This window comes from Sinohyriopsis cumingii, chromosome 4 (assembly GCF_028554795.1).
Source record: "Sinohyriopsis cumingii isolate HCF-2022 chromosome 4, ASM2855479v2, whole genome shotgun sequence".
Lineage (NCBI taxonomy): Eukaryota > Metazoa > Mollusca > Bivalvia > Unionida > Unionidae > Sinohyriopsis > Sinohyriopsis cumingii.
In genome coordinates this window covers 105220561-105238072 of record NC_142964.1, presented here as the reverse complement: position 1 = coordinate 105238072, position 17512 = coordinate 105220561, and the positions used below count along the sequence as shown (strand labels likewise).

The window sequence follows — 17512 nt, the reverse complement described above, 5'->3', positions numbered from 1 at the left end:
AAGAAAACATTTAGATTAGAGCCCCGAGTCTCACACCCTCAATTCATTAAAATGAATTTAAACCTGTTGCCCAAAAGGTTTGTCATTCAGTGTAGGTATACTTAAAAAGTTGCACACGAGCACTTATTGCATTATTCGTTACATTCGTATGAAAAATAATTACCGTTTACAACCCTGTTTTACATTATCAGATAAACAGTTACTACAGCGTAGGTTAGATTTTGTTACACCATCGATCACTATTAAGGCCGCTGGTAAACTTATCATTATCAATTGTTTGTTACATTCTATATAATTGTATTGCTTTCACAGCTGTAAATACAAGCGTGTTTTATGTCGAGCCAGTATCGAATATTATGCCTTTCAAAATGTCGAAGTAATCATATGGATGTTAACAATGGAGGAATAACGACTGAACGACACTCTGTCGAAAAGGAAAACAAAAGAAACTAGATTATAGTAGAGTACATAAATTCCTGCATCGTGGTGAAAGACGAAATTCTTAAGTTATGATGTCTTGTGCTGGTAAAATAATCAATCAAACTCATGTTAAAACGGTAGGAAATACCAAAATAAATAAAACAAAAGTGTAACCATGCTAAATATTAACATTTTTATAATAATAATAATAATAATAATAATAATAATAATAATAATAATAATAATAATAATAATAATAAAAAGAAGAAGAAGAAGATGAAAAAGAAGAATGCAATGGTTCGCGTTCGGAATAGACAATGCCTTTCACTATATATGTTCCACATGATCCAATTGCTTCCAAGCACTCGCTGAATCCACCAGACGGTGATCCAGTGGCTGCATTGCAATATTTCTCACATATAAGATGCGTCTTCCTGCGTGGCTGCATATAACAATTTCTGAGAGATTTCACAACATCTAAGACTGTCAGGATCATCTAGCTCTAATAAAAAATTAAATTAATTAATGCAAAGTTCTTGATATCTTACCCTTTTGTCCTCGCCAATCTGTTTCTTGGAGTACCAACTGTAACACTATCATGATAAACCAGTATGACCAGCTGTAATTTATGTTTATTTACCGGCGATATTTCCACTGATTATCCAGACAAGAAAAACAATAAAACAAAGTAATGAAACTTCAAAGAAGTCCAAAGCTGAAGGTTTCGTAAAGTGACATGTCTCTCCTAGTTGTTTTATATGAATACTCTTCGCTATATATGCAAAAAGGATCATAAATACGGCAATTAAGATCAAGTGACGGCAGACGTCTACAGCCCATGGGTCAAAATAATGAAATCAGAAACAAACAGAATGCATAATTAAGGATAAAGGCAAGTAGCGTCGATTCTTTGGAAGAATATGAATCTAAAAGAGGACAAGAATGATGCACCTGAAGTCTGGGAATTTGAATATTGTCAATACCCTTAATGCTAAATCAGAATCGCTGACTCTTGCTATACAGAAGGACAAATCTGCAGTTCTAAATGTTAAAACTGGATGTCTGGAAAGGAACAATGACAAAGCTGAAGGTTTCGTAAAGTGACATGTATTTTTATTAAAATAAATTGCACCGTATAAGGTGGTAAGCTTTAGTGGTACAATATATTTTAATAAAAATCAGCTGAAAAGTGTATTCGTAACAAAGGAATTGGGGGAGTGTATTCCCAACGGAATATTTGTGGATGTATTCCCAACGGAAGAATTTGGGGATGTATTACCTACGGAAGAATTTAGGAATGTATTCCCAACGGAAATATTTGGGGATGTATTCCCAATGGAAGAATTTGGGGATGTATTCCAAACGGATGAATTTGAGGAAGGTTGAATATCATATTCACCTTATATTGGTTGCCTTTTAGGCTTAAAATATCGTTTCAAGCATTTAGTTCTAACAAAGAACAAACTCGAGTTGGAAACAGAGCGAAAATCCCAAGCCTGCAGGGACGTTTCCTCCATACAGCAACATTTAGATGATATAAGAGCCCTGTTCTATTTATTTATCTACCACCATTTATTGAACTAGTTTCTCCTAATTTCACTAATCTCTGTCCCGCATCGTCAGTTTTTATTTGTAAACCGCATTTCCCTACAATGTTTCTTGACAAGTAAATACGTAAAAATAACCAAAGATAATTATGACAAAGATAATTATAAGACTAATCGAAAAAGACACAGGCCTTCAGTCTATTATTAGAGATAATTCACTGTCAGTATTTTGAATAATTTAAATTTTGCACCATGAAATAACATAATAAAGTTGCTTTCGAGATCGTGTCTGTGTGTGTGTGTGTGCGTGTGTGTGTGTGTGTGTGTGTGTGTGTGTGTGTGAGAGAGAGAGAGAGAGAGAGAGAGAATATTATCATATATGTTAGAGAATTCTTCATTTGACAGCTATTCGAACTCGAATCTGCAGCACCTATCACCTTGTATGCAAGGACTGATCTCAATATCCTCTCGCATATGCGCTCATTCCTAAAGTTTATACACCATTGTATAGGTATTCTAAGAAAAAGGTTAACACGGATTCTTCTGACAGAAATCAAGGTAGGCTGTCTGATCTTTATGTAGAAAGAAAAACGTATATACCATACCGAATTGAAGCCAAATTATCTTTCTTTTGAGGAGAATATTATGACATAGGTTAGAGAATTCGTCTTCTACTTAGCAAGTCACCGGCTTCCGACATCAATAGCTTTGCCTGTACCTACCAACCTGCACCGCTCCGGTGGCCTTGTGGTTAGAGCGTCCGCCTCGGATACGGGAAGTCGTGGGTTCAATCCCCGGCCGAGTCGTACCAAAGACTTACAAAATGGTACTAACAGCTGCCTCGCTTGGCGCTCAGCATTAAGAAGTTAGTGTTAGGACTGGTCGGCCTGGTGTCAGGATAATGTGACTGGGTGGGACATCACTATAAACTGCCACATTGCAGACATCGTAGCGATATGACTGAAAAAATGTTAAAGCTACGTTAAAAATCCTAATCACACACACACACACACACACACACACACATCCCTACCTCTACCAACCTGCATACTCTCTCGAATATTGGTTTGTTAATAATATAGCCGTTGACGAGGCCACGAACAAAAGTAGATTCCTTGATAGAAAAGTCGTCTTCAATACAAAACTAAGAAAAGATAAAAGCGCACCCCTTTGTTACTTTTCACCTCGAAGTCCCAAACTGACAAGCCATCATTTGAAAGCATTGGAACCTGAGGGAATCTTACGAATGACTGAACATCTTTCAAGAACGATAAATGAGTGTGTACCGTAGACCTAAACTTCTGAAGGAACATTTATTGTGTGCTAGGATAGCTTTCAAAAAGTCATTTATGCTGTCACGTACAGTTGCAAGGACAAGCGCAGCCTAATTTATAAAGATACGCCTCAAACTAAATCGTTCAGCTACTGGGGATTAACTTTAATGTCAATCAGAAATTAGGATGTCAAATCGAAAATATAATTTATCGCCAGGCATGCGAAATATGTGCCACTCAATATGTCAATTAAAACCTCATAAAGAATTGGGCGTAATTGACAAATCTAATCGTACCAAAATAATGTCATCAAATTCGTTATATGTTCAGCTTAACACACACACGCAATTGTTGTTTAAACTGAACATTATTATTATTATTATTATTATTATTATTATTATTATTATTATTATTATTATTATTATTATTATCATCATCATCATTATTATTAATATTATTATTATTAGTGTTGTTGTTGTTGTTAAGTACTCGCTACAACATTTCATTGCCTTTATTATCACATCCACGCGTAAATTATCGGGATATAAAATATTGAAACATATTGTAGCATCGGATCTGTCCTTAGACCGTACTAGCTCCTTTCAAGTTTACCAAAGTAATGAAGATATTCCGAAAATTTAGTACAAGTTGAATGCTAGGTTTCACAGCTGGCTTACTTTGAAATGTTGCAACCTAAGTACATAATAAAAGGGTTGCCTTCAGAGGTTATAAAGAGGTACGGATTGTTAAATTTGCTGCTCTGCAATAAACACAGTGATATGTAAAGTATCATCCAGGAGCTTTTTTGTTATGTCCCTTGAATCAGTCTTGTTACCTAAATTATTTATGGACCAGTTTCGTCGTATCATAACTTTTCCTTTTTTAAGAGGCGAAGGGCTTCCAACCATGTTAATAACACAAGATTCTTCAACTGAAGGCCTTTGCCGTTGCTGTTATTTTGTCATTAAAACATCTATACTATCATGAATATGAATATCACTCTAAGGTCAACGTTAGATATTTATTTATTTATTTATTTGTTTCTTTATTTATTTATTTATTTATTTATTTCGCTCCTAAGCCCTGCGACAGAAACCACAAGTTTGGTGAGGAGCTGATAAATAAACCGGACTACGTCATCAATATTCTTGATATATCCAAATAAAGGGTTTTATATAATGGAATGAAATTCCATCATGTGAAGCGATGTCAGCGAAAAATTACTCAATTCAGCATGATAAAGCATTGGAGGTCAATGCAAAGAACCTATGTAAGGACAAAATACCAAAAGTGCAAATCTGGATGATCTACTTCAATACAATACGCCTGTAGAGCAGATATGAAAATATATGTTGCTTAGTCCGTTGATGTTTTTATAAATGAATTTATACGCGTGTCGTTGCAGCAGATATATAATTTAAATCGAAGAGAATTGCAGAGGCCGTGTATATGCCAGAACCGCGTTAATCCAAGAAATATAAGCACGTCCTTTTTTGATCAAGCAAATCCAAGCAGCATCACTTGTCCATTATGCTACAGACATTTCAAAGCACAACTTGGCCTAATCAGCCACTCACAGAAACCAAACCAATATGTGATGCCATGGTCATCTTTGAACTCGAAGGTAAAATGTATGGATGTATTTATCTGTGTTCAACGGCAGCTCAGCGCAATAGAGCCAATTAAAGATAACGTTCTAAATATTTAAAATGAACGAATCGGAAAAGAACGATAAACTTGAAAATATAAATCTTTCCAAGTCAGGTATACATAGAACGGTTAACCCATCCAACGGTACGTCATCAGAACTGTGCCTTGATGGCGCCGGTTAAAGGTAGAGCTCTTAAAATGTCAATGCAGATAATTACAACAAATGTTGTTTTTAGAAATGGAGATGAACTTTTCAAACTAAACTTACCATGACGTTCTGCAATAGAAAATAAATAATAAATAAAACAGTAAATATTAAGAATTGCAAAAGAAACTAGATACAAAATATTGAAAATATAAATATGAAGTACTACAAAACATAAAAGGGAAAGGCATAATGATTTAGGAATCCCAAAATTACTACTACTACTACTACTACTACTACTACTACTACTACTACTACTAATAATAATATAGATGTTAATAAAAATAGCAATCAAAATGGTAGTAGTGGTAGCATCATCATCAACAGTTGTAGCACTACTAATACTATTACTACTAAATACTACTACTACTACTAATAATAATAATAATAAGCTGGTATTACTAGAGAAGACTGAGGCTGAGCAAACTGACAGGAAAGAAACGTATGACCAGTGGGTTTGCTTTTGTGGACAAGAGCTTTTGGTGCAGGTCAAATTCAACATGCCACTGCAGGATCCACTATTTCGCTCGCTTTATGGACACGTTGATTGGTCTGGCCGAGTTGAAATGGTTACATATATATATATATATATATATATATATATATATATATATATATATATATATATATATATATATATATATATATATATATATATATATATATATATATATATATATATATATATATATACATATAAAGAGAGAGAGAGAGTGAGAGAGAGAGAGAGAGGTAAAAGAAGACAGTTGAAAAAATAATGGTGTACAATGTTGCACAAAATTTTATTTTGTGATGTCTATATTCGTGAATTAAAATGCTTGAAAAGAAAAGAAAATAAAAAATATTTCAGAGCATCAGTTGCAATTTGTGCAATGGCATATCCAACATTTAAGACATTAAGCAGCTCGATAACAAGGCAAAGCTACAATAAAAAAAAAAAACATGTGAAATATTTCCTCCTTATGTTTTTTATTTCAATGATAATAGCTGAAGCATGAGAAAAATCTTTCGTGCCCACTGAGGTCAAATATTCATCGACAAATATTTGTCCTGAAAATGTGTCCCAGTTCATATAACTGATTCTCTAAAATCTGTGTTGTAAATAGTTTTCAGAAAAAGTTTCTTGCAGTGTAGTACTACTATGCATTTTTCACATTCATAATGAAGAAATCATTTCCGGCCATTTGGTACTGCTTTTGAACTTTAGTCTTCGCATATGAAATATTGGCTCATTTTGAAGTCTCATGACCGCGTGTGACATCCGAATTCCTCAGATACAAGACACATTTGGAGAGCGGGGACGTGATACACGTTATTGTGTGGTCGACTCGTAGCTACGACTTGTTGTAAGTTAAATCGCCAAAACGATGTAATACGAAATTATGCATACATTTGGAATTTTGGTTTGAAAAAAGCAATATATAAATTTGACAAACATACGTATGATATCATGATATAAATTAAGAGAGAGAGAGAGAGAGAGAGGGTTGCTTTCTTTGCTTCTTCGGATCACTACCAGAATAACACTTAAACAATTTCGTATCAGATGCCTTGCACTAATTTGCGCTAAATAAAAAATAATCTTTATCGTATTGAAATTCGTATTATCTCGCTTATGTATTTCTGGGATAATTGTATATAGTTGTTATAACAGAAGGTTGAAACAAACTCTCTAAATGTTCACTGCACACAGGGAAAACCTTTTTATTCCTGAAATACAGGTTGAATAATTCTTCCACTTCAACAAAATCCTCAGGTTTTCCTCAGAAATATGATTTTGAGGCGATTGCATGATATTTTGATTTTATTTTATTCCTTGGCGTTCATTTAAAGTTAAATGAAGAACTCATGTTTTAAATCGATCAGTATAACTAAGATTTGGAAAAACGATTTGGATGTAGAAATACCCCGTTTGGCCGAAATGTATTCTTACGCAGTATCAAGTATGTTCTTTCCTCCTACTCAGAATATTGAATCAATACCATTTTGAATTCAATACATAATTCTGCATATAAACCTTCAAAATATATTTAGCTTTAAGCTGTGAATGGTATTCAAAACGAACTGGGATTTATAAAATTGTAATACGGCGTGTTTAAGGATGTTGTTCAATTTTGGTACGTGTTACAGAAATAAGATTACGCTTCTATAAACTTCGATATCAAATAAACGCGACAAAAGATGCCATGTGTGATGAAATTGCTGATTCATGACAATGTCTTTTATAAACGTCAGTCCTCGCAGCATGTCCACCGATATATATTTCCGGCATAGCGCCAACTTTTTCCGTGTCTATTAGTTTATCACAGGTATAATGTGAATAGAATTTATCAATCAAAAATTCTTTGCAAACAGACGCGTCAGCCATGTATACAAGCACACTCCGTTTGATTAGATGTGGCGTGATCTCTTGTTCAGTTTAACCTTATCAACTTGTAACTCTCTGAAATCAAATGATTGATTCATCAGACAGTCGTGATTTGATAAGGGTCTTTTAAAAAAAGCCAACTGGAACGTATTTGCGCAGCAACTGTCCATGCAGTGGGAGGTGGGAACTGCACGCCACTGCTTGAAATTCACCTAAATTGAAGCCAGTTATATTGGGATGCAAATAAATTAAACAATCAAGCAACAAATCATAATAATCATATGGATGTGACAGCAAGAGGTGCATAACGATCTTCAGAAAGACGCGAACATAATTTTTCCTAACCTAGCTACGGGAGCTTTAATTTCTAGAATATCTATAATGACAAAGATATATCAAATATTTTTTATCTACACTCGGAATGATTTTCATGTTTAGGTCGATTGTTTAAAATTTTTTCTCTCAAATTTTAAAACCTTGTTTCTAATCACTTCAAAGTATTCACCTCACTTCTAGTATCATGAATAAAAGATGAGTTTAAATACTTACGAAAAATGCTGTTTATGACCCCCATTCCAATAAACAATCGATTTTCTTCTTTACTGTCTTCATACTAGTCTTTCAGGAACTGGAATGCTGCAAAAGCAAAATTGCCCCACTTTGATCTCTTTTTAATCGACAGCTAATACCAGTCTACTGATTCCTTCCAAGTAACTTATTTGAACACGATTCAGCAATCTATAAACAGTTACTTATCGGAGAATAGCTTCACTTCAATGCAATTTTGTTATCTTTATTAACGAGAGTATCAATTGCTTATTTAATACTCGCCCTAGGTATCTTCATGGAACCTTTCTCCCTGAGACAATTGTCAGATTGCAGAATACAGTACTTATCCAATCTCGTTTTGGAAGGATGGAATAGATTCTTTGCATGCATGTTAAGGGACCTCAATATTGTCTCTAACGCTCGATGAAATGAATTCGAATTTTTAAAAAATTAAACCGAAACATAAAATCTGCAATCTGAGACTCTTCCATTTTTGGTATCAATGTATCAATATTTGGTATCAATGTATCAATATTTGGTATCAATGTATCATCACCGTCAAGGAAGATTAAAATGTTTAATGAAATAAAGGGTTAAACGTTAAAACCCTCCTTACACGTGAAATGCTTCAAAATAACCTGTAACACTATCTCCCAATATAATATTTGCCATACGAACCGTTCGAACCTTGCAATGTCCAAATCGCTTGGGTCCTCGTTTCGCAAGAACGCAGTGTAACAATTAGGTCTGATTCTATTTCGACCCCATGTGGATGGAGATCAAAACATTTTAGATATTCATAGATAAAATCGAGATTGTATCAATAAAATGACTGTAAGAAATTAATAAAGAAGGGGGAAAATCCAGTGTAATCGACATATCTCAAAAGCAAAGTTTGCTGATCAAAGATTTCTTTTGATCGGGAAGCAATTTTTTAAAACTTTAATTCATTACAAAATTTTCGTGCTTTTGTATGATATCTTTATTACAAGCTTTAGCTTTGATTTACAAAACATGTCTGTCTAAATACAACCTTTACCACAACTGATCACCAAGACTAATTCGAAGTATTGAATTAGGACAAAAGTGCAAAAATGACGCAAGAAAAGAATGGCAATTTTTATATTGAAATCATGTATGATAGCACGGATTAAAACTGCTCAAGAACTGCTTCTTAGTCATAATACGTTTTATGGAAACATTCAACTGGTATTAACCTGTAATATAAGAACATCACATTAAAAACCCCTTGTTCTAGGGATGACATGCTTTCAAAAATTACGGAAGACTTTATATGTGACCCGTTCATCTAAATTAAATAATTGATGAACACTTTCAAGTATAGCAAAATATAGCTCGTTATCTCATAATGCACCGAATAGCATCACTAAAAGTAGACATAAAATCATATCTACCAATGTTGACAATTAGTCTGATTTCTCCTTTTAATTATTGATTCTTTCCAGGCTAGTTCATACTGGTGGACAAATCTAGCAGAACTAACAAAGATAAAGATTAGAACATATGTGTTAACAGATGCAATGAAGGAAACTGTGGCAGTCATTTGTAATTATGTAACTCGTGTAAGAATTTCTTTATGAGCAAACCATTAAAAGAGTAGGAAAATAAATCAGATCAAAACCCCAAGGAAAGAAGAGAGCAGCCACAAGAAAGGTTACCCACATAATGTAGGACAGTGCTGTCCAACCTTTTTGACACAATGACCACTGAAAAAAATTCTTGAAGCCGAGGGCCGCAGCAGAAAATGTTAAAGCAACGATTATAAAAATTATTCACAATTGTTTATCTTTATTAAAGTTTATTAAGTAATAATGTATGTATGCTTTGTAATAGTTCAGCGCACAAACGTATAGCAATAAATGTTCAAGCACGTTTATAGTGATATATTTGGCTTTGAATTGTACTTGCAATTCTATTTATTTCCGGTTGATATTCAGTAACTGCTGCCTAAATGTTCGTCAGTCAAAGATTTACTTTTCTTTTACTTGATATTGGTCATTGCAGAAAATCAAGCTTCACAGACGTAGGTACTTCCAAAAATGGTCAATATCTTTACACAACATTGCGATATGTGTGGAAATTCATCGGAAGAAACATATGTCATCCAGAACTCAGTTGGCGGCGTATCCTTGTGTTTGTCACGAAGAGCCATATTATGTTGCATTTCAATTATTTCAAGCTGCACTGTACCTTCATCTCCCCCAATAACTGTATATTTGTGGCTACGATAGAAATAGGCTACAATAGAAATATCACATGTGAATGGATTTTCAACAAAAAGTAGCAGAGGAGTCAGACTGCGAATATCTTTGAAACAAGCAGAGAAATCCAATTTTAACTTTTCTAATGATATGTTGAACTGCTCACTTTCGACTAGATCTGGAAATTCTTGTGCTCTTTGGAAAGTGCAGGAAAGTGTGTAAAAGTTGATTGATTCAATTGACTGATGAATAAGCCCAGCTTTGTCTAAAAAACATCAGTTTCCTTCATCAGAGTTGGCAATATTTGATGCTGCCCTTGCAAATTTCAAATTTAAAGTGCCATACCAGTGTAGATAAAGTAAATACAATTCAATATTATTTGAATAGAAAATCAAGTCTGGAAGCGGTATAAAAAATCCCGATGAAAAAATTCGCCATAATAACTGAGAAATATGCTCAGGTGTGTTTTCGAAAATAATACACATCGGACCAATTTTATCGCTCGGTAATTTCCGGAGTGTGTAGATCGCCTGACGGAATATTTTGAACACACAAATTACTTCCGTTTCTATCGAAACATAAACAAAGCACTTGTTCCGTTCCATATTAGCTAGTTTGAAAAGTTTTATCATTACAATCATGCCAAGAGGAGATCGTGGAGGTACAGGCAAGGGCAGCGGAGTCAGGTGTGTTACAGCAAATTGTTGGAATTCAAATGCTGATGGGTTTTCCATGCATTCCTTTCCGAAAGACCAAGCACTTCCTCGCAGGTGGACAGATTTTGTAACAATCAAAAGAGCAAACTGGGATGGTCCGACTGAGTTTTCTGCCCTCTACTCCTGTCATTTCACACCAGAATGCTTCCCATTTAGGTATAGATTTGATGTTGAGCATATGGGTAGGGCACCAAAGAAAGTCAAACTCAATGATGATGCTGTCCCGTCATTCCATTGAGTGAAGGAAACTGACAACCAAGCCAAGGTAACTGCAAATGTATCAAAAACTTCAACACCAAAGCATCAACTGTGTAGGCTTGAAATGTTGTCACCATCAGAGGAAGCAACTTGTTAAGTGTCACCACCAAAGAAAGTAAGAAGGGACTATTCAAGGTGAGTTTTTAATGACATGTACCATATTATATCTATGATATTCAACATACACTGCAACATTTCTATTTGTACCCTGTAGAACTTTCTTTCATAGTTTTCAAAACAAATGCAGTAAATATCTAATCAATCAAGAACTGAGATATAAACAGTGGATAAATATTGTCACAATTTTCATGTTGCCTTCAACTTTGTTTTACCATGTGAATAGAAAAATCTTTCTGCTGGTAGATTTAGAAGGCCTACATATATTTTTCATTGTCGGACAAATGTATGAATCAGATTACATGTAGATATTTCCAAAAATGACGAGGTTTATTCCCATCCGCAATTAATAAAAATCTGAATAACACAAAATGTAGTAGAAATTTTACAATATTGTGTTATCATTTTTTCAGTGGTGGTGGTGTTGTCATGTTCAACAATTTTTCAGTCGTATCTTGGCAACAATCATTTAAGTCCATCAAGTTTGTTCAATTAGAAGATGTATTTCTTATTGATCAATGATATTTGGTATGCAAAAGCATCTTACGGAGTACATGTCATATAGGTATGTGACTTTGATTTAACTGTATTGGTCTGGTAATTTATTGAATTTAGATACATCTTTGTTAGTGCACAGTTTAATTTTCATGCAAGATAGCATAAAACCACGCTTTGATGACTATAATTTATAATTTATAGGATCTAAAGTATTTGACAAGCTTGAAGAGATTGAGACAGCAGACAAATGAGAAAATATGTACCGTTGCTGTCATCTGGACAACAAGCTTCAGCATTGGAGGGATACAACTCTGTGATCAATTATTCTGCACCAAAGATGATTGGTTTCTCCTATCATGGAATGCTTTCAAGGTAAATCTTAAATTAATGCACACAAAAAATACTGATTTGAGTTTTCCAGTTTTTATTTATAGTCCAGTATATTCATCTTCAAATTAAATCATAGATATCAAGATCTGATCTTCTGATATCCTACAATGTAAAATTGTATAACAGTTTTTAGTGTTTTGGAATGTTTGCAAATAAAGTATCTATAAAAATAAATTATCTGTATTCTGAATTATATACTGTATTTTGCATCGTTATTTACTCTGAAATAGGCTTTAGCTAGCTGCATTGCATTTTAATGAAAACAGCCAAAGAGAGAAAGCATGCACTAAGGACGTGAGAGCCAGATATAAAATAGTGTATCCAAAGTACACGAAAGGAGAATACACTGTCAGGAAAATCCTTGTTGACTCAACATATGGCAAGAATATACATTACTAATTAATGAACATAAAGGTATATATCACTTAGAGATATAAATACTGTTGTACCAAGTGTAAGTACCTATATTATTTTTTTTTTAATTATTAAATTCAAACAGTAAAGGCAAAGTATTTGTTAAAGTTGACACTCCTTTAATTTTAAAGGTCATAAATTTTCCCTGTGGTAAAATAAGGTTGCAGTTTTTGGCTTGTAGAATACAATGCATATTAAATTTAATTTACAGATTATGTTGAATGTCTGATGAAAACAGCATTCACAATTGGACAGGTGTCTCACATGAATGATGAAGGAGTAAAGCTTCTGGTAGATGTACCACTACCATTATGTAATCTGTATGAGAGGCATGACAAGGATATTGTTACTCAAAATCTTCCTAGCAGGTTTAATTGCTGTCAGCCTCATGAAAGCCAGTGTAGTTCAGGTTTTGATCAGGAAAGGCAGTACGGATCCTCTGAACAACACATGATGGAATGATGACCCTCACTTCCTTGCCCAAGAAGTGCCAACACCACCGAGCAAATTGTCTATATGCTGTATACCGATGTCTTTTGAAATAATAATTTGAAAACTGAGTTGAAATAAAATATGCTTTATGCATTAGATCAAATTTGGAAATCAAAAGTTTTAGTAGATAGTATTAGTAGTGGCCCAGTGTGATTTATCATTATTTTGTATATCAATAAAGTTAAATGATTCCAGTATATACTGTGCATATATATATATATATATATATATATATATATATATATATATATATATATATATATATATATATATATATATATATATATATATAACCATCTTATTTTTTGACACGAAAAATGAAATAAGACAATATTTGTACATGTATATGTGTTGTTTTTTGGCATGATTCATCAGTATCACTGGTATGAAGGTTAGACAGTGTAGGCCTCCAGAACACGTGGTTTATTTATTTGCTGTATTAATAACCCCAATACTATGCTGTCATGCATAGATCATGAAAGCAAAATTTATGAAGAAAAAAAAAGAACATCAAAAATTACTCAGACATTTTACTTACTCATTTTCTTGTTCTGGATGTTCTCCAAATTGTTGTCTATACTGGTAGTATGCAACTTTTAAAACATGGATGTCGAGACAAACTGCACTGAACCCTGGATGGTGTGATATACACTGTATCCTCTGGTATTCATTGCGGATACTTGTGACATTCTCTATGTCACAACAACATACACATTCCCTTGTTGTAGGCATTACCAAACAATGTCCACAATTACACATAAAATAGAGTTTTCTTCTTTAATGCATAGTGCTGTGCTTGTCAAATTTAATCTCATATTTATGAACACATCAATAGCACAGTACAATGACACAAACTGACTAACGTCAGGAACAGGTAAAACGTTTAGTACAGCACTGTAAAATTAAATTAGATATGAAAGAAAATAGAAGTTGCAAGAAGATGCTTGCCACAGAAAAAAGGTTTATTTCATAGTTTATCAAAATCAACTATTATCATACATATGAGAAATTCGAAATTTTAACTTATAATACAGCGTACAGAATATGAATTCAATTTTAATGTCATGAGGGTAATATCCTGCCTATTTCAATAGTTGTGCAAAAGTGGACCTCCTCTCCTAGAAATCTTAGGTACTTCTAAATCATATCAACTTGTTCACAGGTTTTCAAAGCTTGCAACTGTGATTCGATGTACTTTTTACTTATCAACGTATAGATACGTCTCTACCCATGAAATGCTATACACTTGTGCAGCCTTTATTACAGGTGAGAAAAAATCCAAATTTGTAATGGAACAGGAGACTGTTGAACAATACTGTCAATATCGTCGGATACACATATTTATCGTAACTTAGTCCGTAGACATATTCAGAAAACAATTACCATGAATTGTTCGTCAATAACTTAGTCCGTAGGCATATTCAGAAAACAATCACCATGAATTGTCCGTCAATCTATCTTGTCTTTCTTCTTCGTCATCTTCATCTGCAACTTCGGATTGTTCGGTATTGGAAATATAGGGTTCAAACTGGTACGGATTAATTTGGGTGACGATATCAACTGAGCCTTTGTTTACAACAAGTGTTCAAAATGTGACTTCACGCTTTGTTTTCACTAAATACCGGAAGTGGTCGGTGGTTGCATTCGGTTATTATCGTAAACAGGTGCAAATGCGATATCAGGTAGGCTTCCACGCAGTTATTGCTGAAAATTTTTCAATCGGATTTTTTACATCCGTATTTTGAATATATATTCTCTTTCACCAAGAAATGAACTGAATAAATGTAGATACACTGTTGTGGCACTTTAATGTATTCTGGTGGTCTGTGATGTCAGTAAGAAATGATAGCATAACAATGAACACTGACATTTCCAGACCATTTAACAATTCTTCCTTGGATTTCACCATGAGGAAGATTTTGATTTCTTCAATTAGATCCAAGAATCTTGCCAGCACTTTCCCTTTGCTCAGTCAACGAACATCAGTATGAAGAACAAAATCACCATAATTGCTTTCGTACTCTTCTAACAATGTTTTAAACTGCCGTTGATTTAAAGGATTTACTCGTATAAAGTTTACAATTGTAACAACAATATCCATTATATTTTGGAGCGCTTCATCTTTCAGTTTTGAACAAAGGGCCTGCTGGTGAATTTTACAGTGATAAGCTTGGAAACCTGGAAAATCGTCATCTGCCATCAGCAATTCGATCAGGCCTACTCTCCATCCGTGGTAACCGATACGAACTTTTTCATATCAATGACATTTCTTAATAAACACCCCTTCAATGCATTGTATATATCCTCACCTCTTGCTGTATTTTGCAATAGAACCAGTGCCAGCAATTCTTCTTTAAATGTAGGTTCCATGTGAAATCTAACCCAAATTAAAAGTTGTTCTGTATCAGTGACATTACATGACACATCCAATGCTAGACTGAAACCGGTTGCATTCCTCAAATAAAAAACCAACTACTCAAATATATCACGCGATATAATTTCAACACGTCTTGCTACCATCTGGTGAGACAGCTGAAGATTTGATATCTGTTTCTTGATCTTATCTTTGTTCTTAAACTAAGCAAATAAAGAACCTGCACTTTCTTGGAAACATAGTTTAACAGTTTCACGATCTGAATAATAATCTCTGCTTTTTAACTAACACCCAGCTTATCTTTATAGATGCCTCAGTATCAGTCATTTGAGCTCAGCAGTTGATGAAAAACACTTTGCTGCCCATTAAGATTCTTTTTTAGGGAAGCAACTTAGTCTTCTCTTACCTTCGTACCAATTGGATAATGATTGTTGAAATCTTTATACATGGACGTGTAGTGCTTCTGTAGATTGTTTTTATTCTTCTTCAAAACAGAGAGAATTCTGAATTATCAGACACACCGGTCTATCATTTGATGATATGAACACAAAGTACAGTTCCCATGACTTATTAAACGTACGGTTCTCTTCCGTAACTTTCCGAATTTTTGCTGCGCTCGAACTATTTGTCATTGTTTTAATTTTTAGAAATAAATATATTTATGAATGGTTGTAGTTATTAGCGTGTTCTAGATATCCGTTTCCGGTTTTATTAATTTTGGCGGCATGTGTTTATTTTAATTACTCACGGCTCGAGTCTTCTGCATGACAGGATATATTAATATACTAACTGACTGGTTATTTGTCATTATCATTCGATAGACGGCGTTAGCTGCAATACGCTTTTTGATTTTGTTGATCACAACTCACGTGATTACCTGGTTAAGAAGATATACTATAAAAGTAGGCCATTTACTATTTTATTTATACATAATGCACCAAAAAAAAAAAATGCTCGAGCTCTGGCAGGCCATGGGAAAAATAGCTCCATACATGTGCTACACAGCGGAAAGAAATGCAGACTACAACCATGTTCCGGTCGATATCCAGAAAATATTTTATATATATTCAAGAAAGAATGAAAAAAAAATTAAAAAAATACAGCAACGCTGACCTTTCACCAACAGTGATTTGGAAAGGTCTGGAAGCAACCAATTTAGGCTGACATATTGGAGATTTTAGTTCATTCATTCACTCGATTCTATGATGAAATTTGCTTTATCGGTATAACAAAACGGGCTAATCGCATTTAGCATAAATTTTGTAAATGTTCAATTTAATTTTGTTTTATGCAATTGATTCAAATGTTATATTGTACATATGGGGACTCCTTTGTTCTATTCTACAGCTTTGCTCAGATCTCTGTTATTCCATCCATTAATGTCATATTTTATATTATTAATTACTCTGTCCGGGCAATAACATCGTGGTCGATCATCTCGAAGGTAACGATAACCAAAACGCCATAACAAGTGGGGGATCGTACCACAAACCCCCACAGCTTCATTCATGTCACGATATTTAAGTTAATTTATAAAACATTCTGAGACAAGATATAATTTTAAACATAAAAAACATGCATCACTTCGGATCATGAATCAGCAATGCTAGATATAATTATACTTATTCAACCAATATAAAAATCTTTCTGAATTAACAACTGCAGACTTGTCCAAAATAAGTTTTATGGAAGAATGCATGCCACTGTTTTGAGAAACAAAGATTATTGTCTGTCTCAACACACCATATGATGTATGATGCTAAAATATCGTGTTCGTCATCACTGTCTGCCAAATGCATTATATTTTAGTAAAACTGGAAAATAAATAATAAGATTTGAGATTCAATTTTTCTTCAAATTACAAATGTATCTTTCACTCGTACAAACATCATGTAAATCAATAATTTAACTAACTAAGCATATTATGCACCCCTTTAAATGAAATAGCACTCCAATTATTAATACCCTAAATAACAAAGAAAAAAAATCCAATCAACGAAAGCAATAAAAAAATTGGC

The 17512-nt window shown here is 33.8% G+C and overlaps 1 protein-coding gene and 1 pseudogene across 1 annotated transcript in view; both read right to left on the bottom strand.

Moving 5' to 3' along the window:
- Positions 1-17512, bottom strand: part of LOC149801828 (uncharacterized) — a 447130-nt gene that overhangs the window by 305499 nt on the left and 124119 nt on the right. The window lies entirely within an intron of this gene.
- LOC149801829 (uncharacterized) lies at positions 12794-14702 on the bottom strand (annotated as a pseudogene).